A 9441-nucleotide genomic window follows, 5' to 3' on the forward strand; every position below is an offset into this window, starting at 1 on the left:
GCCTATAGAATAACTGCTGTATAGTACTGATCCCAGCCTATAGAATAACAGCTGTATAGTACTGATCCCAGCCTATAGAATAACACCTGTATAGTACTGATCCCAGCCTATAGAATAACAGCTGTATAGTACTGATCCCAGCCTATAGAATAACAGCTGTATAGTACTGATCCCAGCCTATAGAATAACAGCTGTATAGTGCTGATCCCAGCCTATAGAATAACAGCTGTATGATCCCAGCCTATAGAATAACAGCTGTATGATCCCAGCCTATAGAATAACAGCTGTATAGTACTGATCCCAGCCTGTAGAATAACAGCTGTATAGTACTGATCCCAGCCTATAGAATAACAGCTGTATAGTACTGATCCCAGCCTATAGAATAACAGCTGTATGATCCCAGCCTATAGAATAACAGCTGTATGATCCCAGCCTATAGAATAACAGCTGTATAGTACTGATCCCAGCCTATAGAATAACAGCTGTATAGTGCAGATCCCAGCCTAAAATAACACCTGTTCCTGATCCCAGCCTTCTAACAGCTCTTCCCAGCCTATAGAATAACAGTTTTGCAAATGAATGGAGATCCCAGACCTATAAAATAACAGCTGTATGATCCCAGCCTATAGTAACAGCTTTGATAGAGCCTGTAAATAACAGCTGCAAATGATCCCAGCCTATAGAATAACAGCTGTATGATCCCAGCCTATAGAATAACAGCTGTATGATCCCAGCCTATAGAATAACAGCTGTATAGTACTGATCCCAGCCTGTAGAATAATCGATTAAAAGTTCCTCCGTTCTAAACTCTTCCATGGTTTTTTGCAAATGATGGAGATATGACACGTGCTCGCACAGTTTTGATAGATTTAAACAGCTGCAAATGATTGAGTTAATCAAACAATAACATAAACTAAAAGGCCTGGTAAGATGCAGCGTTTGACGTAACGTTACATTTGTCACACGCGAATAGGACTTTTCTGTAGTGCCCTCTAGTGGTAGATTGGCACTGTTCAATAGATGGCCCTCTAGTGGAAGATTGGCACTGTTCAGATGGCCCTCTAGTGGAAGACTGGCATGGTTCAACAGATGGCCCTCTAGTGGTAGATTGGCACTGTTCAACAGATGGCCCTCTAGTGGTAGATTGGCACTGTTCAACAGATGGCCCTCTAGTGGTAGATTGGCACTGTTCAACAGATGGCCCTCTAGTGGAAGATTGGCACTGTTCAACAGATGGCCCTCTAGTGGAAGATTGGCACGGTTCAACAGATGGCCCTCTAGTGGTAGATTGGCACTGTTCAACAGATGGCCCTCTAGTGGTAGATTGGCACTGTTCAACAGATGGCCCTCTAGTGGAAGATTGGCACTGTTCAATAGATGGCCCTCTAGTGGAAGACTGGCATGGTTCAACAGATGGCCCTCTAGTGGCAGATTGGCACTGTTCAACAGATGGCCCTCTAGTGGTAGATTGGCACTGTTCAACAGATGGCCCTCTAGTGGTAGATTGGCACTGTTCAACAGATGGCCCTCTAGTGGTAGATTGGCACTGTTCAACAGATGGCCCTCTAGTGGTAGATTGGCACTGTTCAACAGATGGCCCTCTAGTGGTAGATTGGCACTGTTCAACAGATGGCCCTCTAGTGGAAGATTGGCACTGTTCAACAGATGGCCCTCTAGTGGAAGACTGGCACTGTTCAACAGATGGCCCTCTAGTGGTAGATTGGCACTGTTCAACAGATGGCCCTCTAGTGGTAGATTGGCACTGTTCAATAGATGGCCCTCTAGTGGTAGATTGGCACTGTTCAACAAAGCCCTTCCATTTTTGCCAGAAAGTCGTTTTCATTTCAAGTTAAAGAAAAAAAATATATATAAAAAAATACAAATAAAAGGCAAAGCCATTTTATAACAGGAAACCCCTTTTAAGTGTTAATGGAAAATTCAGTAAAATCGGTCCAACACGCTGTTTGCCGAGTTCAGACCGTCGCGGAAGTAGAGCCACCGGGAAAGGATTACATTTTTTATTTTATTTAACATTTTATTTCACTAGACAAGTCAGTTTAAGAACAAATTCTTATTTACAATGACGGCCTACCCCGGCAAAACCTGGACGACGCTGAGCCAAAAGTCACCATGTTGGTGAAACCTTAGCTGTGTATCTGTTTCTGTGTATCTGTGTCTCTGTGTCTCTGTCTGTGTCTCTGTTTCTGTGTATCTGTGTGTCTGTGTGTCTGTGTGTCTGTGTCTCTGTCTGTGTCTCTGTTTCTGTGTATCTGTCTGTCTGTGTGTCTGTGTCTCTGTCTGTGTCTCTGTTTCTGTGTATCTGTCTGTCTGTGTATCTGTGTCTCTGTCTGTGTCTCTGTTTCTGTGTATCTGTGTATCTGTGTCTCTGTCTGTGTCTCTGTTTCTGTGTATCTGTGTGTCTGTGTCTCTGTCTGTGTCTCTGTCTGTGTCTCTGTTTCTGTGTATCTGTCTGTCTGTGTGTCTGTGTCTCTGTCTGTGTCTCTGTTTCTGTGTATCTGTGTCTCTGTGTCTCTGTCTGTGTCTCTGTTTCTGTGTATCTGTGTCTCTGTCTGTGTCTCTGTCTGTGTCTCTGTCTGTGTGTCTCTGTTTCTGTGTCTCTGTGTTACTGTGTCTGTGACTGTGGAGTAGAGACAGATTGATTATGGCAGCGTGAGCAACATTGGAAGTATTCTCTACTCACCCCGATCCCTGATGACACTCTGACAAAAGCCCCCCCCTAGCAAAGGGTAGGGAACAGAGAAGTATCCTCAAAATGCTTCAGCTTGTAGAAGTTAGTTGTGAGTTACATGGTCATGTTTCGTTGGCTAAAGATGATAAGAACATTGGTGGGACTGTGGGAACCGATTCAGTGACTTTCTTTCTCAGCCCCCCGGGCATTACTTTTTCACGGTAGTTTGTAGAGCTACAACAAATTCATGAAAATGACTCAGGGTTTTTACTTTGGCTGTACTTTGTCTGTACTTTGGCTGTACAAACGCTGCCCGGGTTTTCTGGGCCTCGGTTTCTATTTCCTTGAAGCGAGGAAGGAGCAAGAGAGCGGAGGGGTGATGGATGTTTAAAACAGCTGTTGTAACCCACTCTCCTTTCTTACTCAAACAGACGCAAGTACGCTCAACACACAAACACACACACATTTATGTACACACACACACACACACGCACGCACGCACGCACGCACGCACGCACGCACACACGCACACACACACACACACACACACACACACACACACACACACACACACACACACACACACACACACACACACACACACACACACACACACACACACACACACACACACACTGCCACCGCGAGGACAGCGTACACCTCCCTCTGTGATGTACTTCTTTTTAGGTGTAATATTTATTTCACAGATTGACTTCCTCTGACCCTTCAGCAGGTAGTTGGAGACACTAGTCACAGGTTATTCCTTATTCCAGAATAAAAAGCAGGGGTCAAAAGGTTACTCAGTAGTTAACCTACTACTCTGCCATTTGAGTTGACATTGGAATGGTATTAATGTTATTCTGGCCCGGAGAGGGAAGTCTCACAACCTGCACATGTGGGTACATAGACCTGCAGAATGGATGGGCAACCTGCTCATGTGGGTACGCAGACCTGCGGAATGGATGTGGTCAACCTGCACATGTGGGTACGCAGACCTGCAGAATGGATGGGCAACCTGCTCATGTGGGTACGCAGACCTGCAGAATGGATGGGCAACCTGCACATGTGGGTACATAGACCTGCAGAATGGATGGGCAACCTGCTCATGTGGGTACGCAGACCTGCAGAATGGATGGGCAACCTGCACATGTGGGTACGCAGACCTGCAGAATGGATGGGCAACCTGCTCATGTGGGTACGCAGACCTGCAGAATGGATGGGCAACCTGCACATGTGGGTACGCAGACCTGCAGAATGGATGGGCAACCTGCACATGTGGGTACATAGACCTGCAGAATGGATGGGCAACCTGCACATGTGGGTACATAGACCTGCAGAATGGATGGGCAACCTGCACATGTGGGTACATAGACCTGCAGAATGGATGGGCAACCTGCACATGTGGGTACATAGACCTGCAGAATGGATGGGCAACCTGCACATGTGGGTACATAGACCTGCAGAATGGATGTGGGCAACCTGCACATGTGGGTACATAGACCTGCAGAATGGATGTGGGCAACCTGCACATGTGGGTACGCAGACCTGCAGAATGGATGGGCAACCTGCACATGTGGGTACATAGACCTGCAGAATGGATGGGCAACCTGCACATGTGGGTACATAGAACTGCAGAATGGATGGGCAACCTGCACATGTGGGTACATAGACCTGCAGAATGGATGGGCAACCTGCACATGTGGGTACATAGACCTGCAGAATGGATGGGCAACCTGCACATGTGAGTACGCAGACCTGCAGAATGGATGGGCAACCTGCACATGTGGGTACGCAGACCTGCAGAATGGATGGGCAACCTGCACATGTGGGTACAGAGACCTGCAGAATGGATGGGCAACCTGCACATGTGGGTACATAGACCTGCAGAATGGATGGGCAACCTGCACATGTGGGTACGCAGACCTGCAGAATGGATGGGCAACCTGCACATGTGGGTACATAGACCTGCAGAATGGATGGGCAACCTGCACATGTGGGTACATAGACCTGCAGAATGGATGGGCAACCTGCACATGTGGGTACATAGACCTGCAGAATGGATGTGGGCAACCTGCACATGTGGGTACATAGACCTGCAGAATGGATGGGCAACCTGCACATGTGGGTACATAGACCTGCAGAATGGATGTGGGCTACCTGCACATGTGGGTACATAGACCTGCAGAATGGATGGGCAACCTGCACATGTGGGTACATAGACCTGCAGAATGGATGGGCAACCTGCACATGTGAGTACGCAGACCTGCAGAATGGATGGGCAACCTGCACATGTGGGTACATAGACCTGCAGAATGGATGGGCAACCTGCACATGTGGGTACATAGACCTGCAGAATGGATGGGCAACCTGCACATGTGGGTACGCAGACCTGCAGAATGGATGGGCAACCTGCACATGTGGGTACATAGACCTGCAGAATGGATGGGCAACCTGCACATGTGGGTACGCAGACCTGCAGAATGGATGTGGGCAACCTGCACATGTGGGTACGCAGACCTGCAGAATGGATGGGCAACCTGCACATGTGGGTATATAGACCTGCAGAATGGATGGGCAACCTGCACATGTGGGTACGCAGACCTGCAGAATGGATGGGCAACCTGCACATGTGGGTACATAGACCTGCAGAATGGATGGGCAACCTGCACATGTGGGTACGCAGACCTGCAGAATGGATGTGGGCAACCTGCACATGTGGGTACGCAGACCTGCAGAATGGATGTGGGCAACCTGCACATGTGGGTACGCAGACCTGCAGAATGGATGGGCAACCTGCACATGTGGGTACATAGACCTGCAGAATGGATGGGCAACCTGCTCATGTGGGTACGCAGACCTGCAGAATGGATGGGCAACCTGCACATGTGGGTACGCAGACCTGCAGAATGGATGGGCAACCTGCTCATGTGGGTACGCAGACCTGCAGAATGGATGGGCAACCTGCACATGTGGGTACATAGACCTGCAGAATGGATGGGCAACCTGCTCATGTGGGTACGCAGACCTGCAGAATGGATGGGCAACCTGCACATGTGGGTACGCAGACCTGCAGAATGGATGGGCAACCTGCTCATGTGGGTACGCAGACCTGCAGAATGGATGGGCAACCTGCACATGTGGGTACGCAGACCTGCAGAATGGATGGGCAACCTGCACATGTGGGTACGCAGACCTGCAGAATGGATGGGCAACCTGCACATGTGGGTACATAGACCTGCAGAATGGATGGGCAACCTGCACATGTGGGTACATAGACCTGCAGAATGGATGGGCAACCTGCACATGTGGGTACATAGACCTGCAGAATGGATGGGCAACCTGCACATGTGGGTACATAGACCTGCAGAATGGATGTGGGCAACCTGCACATGTGGGTACATAGACCTGCAGAATGGATGTGGGCAACCTGCACATGTGGGTACGCAGACCTGCAGAATGGATGGGCAACCTGCACATGTGGGTACATAGACCTGCAGAATGGATGGGCAACCTGCACATGTGGGTACATAGAACTGCAGAATGGATGGGCAACCTGCACATGTGGGTACATAGACCTGCAGAATGGATGGGCAACCTGCACATGTGGGTACATAGACCTGCAGAATGGATGGGCAACCTGCACATGTGAGTACGCAGACCTGCAGAATGGATGGGCAACCTGCACATGTGGGTACGCAGACCTGCAGAATGGATGGGCAACCTGCACATGTGGGTACAGAGACCTGCAGAATGGATGGGCAACCTGCACATGTGGGTACATAGACCTGCAGAATGGATGGGCAACCTGCACATGTGGGTACGCAGACCTGCAGAATGGATGGGCAACCTGCACATGTGGGTACATAGACCTGCAGAATGGATGGGCAACCTGCACATGTGGGTACATAGACCTGCAGAATGGATGGGCAACCTGCACATGTGGGTACATAGACCTGCAGAATGGATGTGGGCAACCTGCACATGTGGGTACATAGACCTGCAGAATGGATGGGCAACCTGCACATGTGGGTACATAGACCTGCAGAATGGATGTGGGCTACCTGCACATGTGGGTACATAGACCTGCAGAATGGATGGGCAACCTGCACATGTGGGTACATAGACCTGCAGAATGGATGGGCAACCTGCACATGTGAGTACGCAGACCTGCAGAATGGATGGGCAACCTGCACATGTGGGTACATAGACCTGCAGAATGGATGGGCAACCTGCACATGTGGGTACATAGACCTGCAGAATGGATGGGCAACCTGCACATGTGGGTACGCAGACCTGCAGAATGGATGGGCAACCTGCACATGTGGGTACATAGACCTGCAGAATGGATGGGCAACCTGCACATGTGGGTACGCAGACCTGCAGAATGGATGTGGGCAACCTGCACATGTGGGTACGCAGACCTGCAGAATGGATGGGCAACCTGCACATGTGGGTATATAGACCTGCAGAATGGATGGGCAACCTGCACATGTGGGTACGCAGACCTGCAGAATGGATGGGCAACCTGCACATGTGGGTACATAGACCTGCAGAATGGATGGGCAACCTGCACATGTGGGTACGCAGACCTGCAGAATGGATGTGGGCAACCTGCACATGTGGGTACGCAGACCTGCAGAATGGATGTGGGCAACCTGCACATGTGGGTACGCAGACCTGCAGAATGGATGGGCAACCTGCACATGTGGGTACATAGACCTGCAGAATGGATGGGCAACCTGCACATGTGGGTACGCAGACCTGCATAATGGATGGGCAACCTGCACATGTGGGTACATAGACCTGCAGAATGGATGGGCAACCTGCACATGTGGGTACGCAGACCTGCAGAATGGATGGGCAACCTGCACATGTGGGTACGCAGACCTGCGGAATGGATGTGGGCAACCTGCACATGTGGGTACATAGACCTGCAGAATGGATGAGCAACCTGCACATGTGGGTACGCAGACCTGCAGAATGGATGAGCAACCTGCACATGTGGGTACGCAGACCTGCAGAATGGATGGGCAACCTGCACATGTGGGTACATAGACCTGCAGAATGGATGGGCAACCTGCACATGTGGGTACATAGACCTGCAGAATGGATGGGCAACCTGCACATGTGGGTACATAGACCTGCAGAATGGATGGGCAACCTGCACATGTGGGTACGCAGACCTGCAGAATGGATGGGCAACCTGCACATGTGGGTACATAGACCTGCAGAATGGATGGGCAACCTGCACATGTGGGTACGCAGACCTGCAGAATGGATGTGGGCAACCTGCACATGTGGGTACGCAGACCTGCAGAATGGATGGGCAACCTGCACATGTGGGTATATAGACCTGCAGAATGGATGGGCAACCTGCACATGTGGGTACGCAGACCTGCAGAATGGATGGGCAACCTGCACATGTGGGTACATAGACCTGCAGAATGGATGGGCAACCTGCACATGTGGGTACGCAGACCTGCAGAATGGATGTGGGCAACCTGCACATGTGGGTACGCAGACCTGCAGAATGGATGTGGGCAACCTGCACATGTGGGTACGCAGACCTGCAGAATGGATGGGCAACCTGCACATGTGGGTACATAGACCTGCAGAATGGATGGGCAACCTGCTCATGTGGGTACGCAGACCTGCAGAATGGATGGGCAACCTGCACATGTGGGTACGCAGACCTGCAGAATGGATGGGCAACCTGCTCATGTGGGTACGCAGACCTGCAGAATGGATGGGCAACCTGCACATGTGGGTACATAGACCTGCAGAATGGATGGGCAACCTGCTCATGTGGGTACGCAGACCTGCAGAATGGATGGGCAACCTGCACATGTGGGTACGCAGAATGGATGGGCCTGCATGTGGGTACGCAGACCTGCAGAATGGATGGGCAACCTGCACATGTGGGTACGCAGACCTGCAGAATGGATGGGCAACCTGCACATGTGGGTACGCAGACCTGCAGAATGGATGGGCAACCTGCACATAGACCTGCAGAATGGATGGGCAACCTGCACATGTGGGTACATAGACCTGCAGAATGGATGGGCAACCTGCACATGTGGGTACATAGACCTGCAGAATGGATGGGCAACCTGCACATGTGGGTACATAGACCTGCAGAATGGATGGGCAACCTGCACATGTGGGTACATAGACCTGCAGAATGGATGTGGGCAACCTGCACATGTGGGTACATAGACCTGCAGAATGGATGTGGGCAACCTGCACATGTGGGTACGCAGACCTGCAGAATGGATGGGCAACCTGCACATGTGGGTACATAGACCTGCAGAATGGATGGGCAACCTGCACATGTGGGTACATAGAACTGCAGAATGGATGGGCAACCTGCACATGTGGGTACATAGACCTGCAGAATGGATGGGCAACCTGCACATGTGGGTACATAGACCTGCAGAATGGATGGGCAACCTGCACATGTGAGTACGCAGACCTGCAGAATGGATGGGCAACCTGCACATGTGGGTACGCAGACCTGCAGAATGGATGGGCAACCTGCACATGTGGGTACAGAGACCTGCAGAATGGATGGGCAACCTGCACATGTGGGTACATAGACCTGCAGAATGGATGGGCAACCTGCACATGTGGGTACGCAGACCTGCAGAATGGATGGGCAACCTGCACATGTGGGACCTACATAGACCTGCAGAATGGATGGGCAACCTGCACATGTGGGTACATAGACCTGCAGAATGGATGGGCAACCTGCA

The sequence above is a fragment of the Oncorhynchus keta genome, chromosome 28 (assembly GCF_023373465.1).
Source record: "Oncorhynchus keta strain PuntledgeMale-10-30-2019 chromosome 28, Oket_V2, whole genome shotgun sequence".
NCBI lineage: Eukaryota > Metazoa > Chordata > Actinopteri > Salmoniformes > Salmonidae > Oncorhynchus > Oncorhynchus keta.